Here is a 2,590-nt window from a genome sequence, read left to right on the forward strand (position 1 = left end):
CACTTCTACACAATCTTCTCCATGATTAAAAAGAAATGATGCCACTCAATTAATGTTATAAAACCAAGCTATTAGTGCCCCCAAGGTATCAGGGTGCAGCTGGAGAATGTGAATAGGTAGAAAAAAGATTTTAGGTGGTTGCTGAAACTATTCTGAGCCCAGGTCATTCCGTTTTATTATATAAATCTGCTGAGATGGAAGAATAAATCTCTCTCTGAAAGTGAGCATTAACTTGTCTACAACATTTCTCTCTTTTGGGGGGGGGGGTTTGGATCACACCTGGCAGTGCTCAGGGGTTACTCCTGGCTCTATGCTCAGAAATCGCTCCTGGCAGGCACAGGGGATCATATGGGACACAGGGATTTGAATCACCAACCTTTTGCATGAAAGACAAATGCTTTACCTCCATGCTATCTCTCTGGCCCCTACAAAATCTTTTTCAATCTTCAGCTCTATGTTCAGTTGCTGACCTGTATAAGAAAAATCTGGCTCTTTGTGCTCACTTCAGCAGCACATATACTAACATTGGAACAATTCAGAGATTAGCATGGCCCCTGCACAAGAAAAATCTGGTTTTTTAACTGATCTAGTTCATCAAATGAAGACAATTGTTGAAAATCTACTGCCCACCTTTCAGGCTCTCTGTGCAGGTGGTATTCACTGAAGAACTGACTGCTTTCACTTTCCCCTGAAAGGAGTTTTGTCTTCAAAAGGCTCAAGAGTAATTCTGTGCACAATTAATTCTCTGGGACCAACAAATGCAGGTTCCAGTAAATACTCTTGAGGAGGGACACTAGATAGTAACTTGCTCTGTTACCTTGCCTGCAGCAGGAATTGTGAACCCTCTCAAGGCTTCTAATTACAACTTGATCTATCTTCTTTGAGAATCCATGCAACAGGCTTCTGCCCATTTTATTTATGTAGACATATCAAAAGAGCTAGGATGGGACAGCTCAAAACAAGGAAGCCATAGACATGAGGTTTGCACATGTGGCTGATTTGCTTGTGTCGGTACAGATGTTCAACTTTGCTTTTCAGAAGAGACCCCAGACCTCTCACCCCTTGCTAAGAACAAAAGATAATAGTCTTACTTGTGGTATCACATATGTTTCCCATGAGAAGAGAGATTCCCCAGGGTTACCCCCCCCCCCATTTGTCCTGCTGGTCCTCTGGGCACCCTCAGGGGTAATTTAAGTGGCTCTGTTCCTTTCATCCACAGGTGCTCTTGCAGGAAAACGCAGTAAGAAACCAAGAAATAACTGGGTTTATTTCTTTAGAACAGCAAGGAAGCATGAGCAACCACCAAGTCAACAAAAAGCAGAATAAGAATGATTCAGCCAGATAGTCTCAACACAAGGTTAGGAGAGATGAATCCTTACACTTTCATTCAGCAAAGTGAATATCTGTCTGACTCACATTGGTTTTGATATTTTCATGTTGCAGATGATAAAATTAAAATAGATTATTTCTGAAGGTGCCTCCTGCTTGAAATTTGCATATTTTATAATACTTTTATGTTGAGTGCCATCTAAAGAGGAGTGGCCATTTCTGTCATCCAACTTGGCCACAATCTGAGAAGGTTATCAGTGCCCAAGACATAGAAAAAAAATGCACTGACCTTTATGTAGCTGTTTCTGACCAGTTATGTCTACTGGTAACATCATTATAAATTTCTTCATATTTGAATAGATGATTGTCATTAGGGCATAGTTAGAGTCAATCAAAACAAACTTTCTCCTAAAAGGCATCCATTCTGTCATGATCAAAATCACTAATTTTCAGAAATACATAGAAATAAGTTTAAATTCTTTCATCCTGCTACAAATGTAAATAAGATCATATTTCTACTCAGGGTCTTACTCACCATTTGGAGGGTTTTAAAGTCCTGTGTCTAACAGTTATAATTGAAGCACACACACACACACACACACACACACACACACACACACACACACACACACACCTCTTAAGACAATTAAATGCATTCCTAAAGGAATCACTCAATTACTTTTACCTTTTTATTTATTCACCTGTGAGTTGGGGCTATTAAAGTCAAAGATGGCCTGTTGTATGAATAGCCACAAAAGCATAAAGATTATTAAAGTTCGGGGCCGGCGAGGTGGCGCTAGAGGTAAGGTGTCCGCCTTGCAAGTGCTAGTCAAGGAAGGACCGAGGTTCGATCCCCCGGCGTCCCATATGGTCCCCCCAAGGCAGGGGCAATTTCTGAGCGCTTAGCCAGGAGTAACCCCTGAGCATCAAACGGATGTGGCCTGAAAAAAAATAAGATTATTAAAGTTGATTTTGTAGCCACATTCATGAGGTGGTACCTGAAAGTTAGGAGTTAGCATTTTTTTTTTAAAGACAATCAACTGCTTCAAATGTTTCTAGCCTTGTGGTCATAATTCCTCTGTAGTGCACAGACGTAGTTGTTCTTACTAGAAGATGAAACATTTCTTAGTAAAATATGCATCCTAAAAGTGACAAATTACATAGATCTACAAGAATTTTTGGGACTACAAAAGCCTACCAGAATTTGTGTTTCCTTTGGTTATTTAAAATATATTTTGGTTATTTAAGTTATATTTTGTTT

At 39.8% G+C, this 2,590-nt stretch overlaps 1 non-coding gene across 1 annotated transcript; it reads left to right on the forward strand.

The window, feature by feature from the left end:
* Positions 1 to 495: 495 nt before the first annotated feature.
* LOC126012416 (U6 spliceosomal RNA) lies at positions 496 to 599 on the forward strand. The gene has a single exon (XR_007496895.1). It is a non-coding gene; the product is annotated as a U6 spliceosomal RNA (small nuclear RNA).
* Positions 600 to 2,590: the final 1,991 nt, after the last annotated feature.

The sequence above is a fragment of the Suncus etruscus genome, chromosome 6 (genome assembly GCF_024139225.1).
Source record: "Suncus etruscus isolate mSunEtr1 chromosome 6, mSunEtr1.pri.cur, whole genome shotgun sequence".
NCBI classification, from domain to species: domain Eukaryota; kingdom Metazoa; phylum Chordata; class Mammalia; order Eulipotyphla; family Soricidae; genus Suncus; species Suncus etruscus.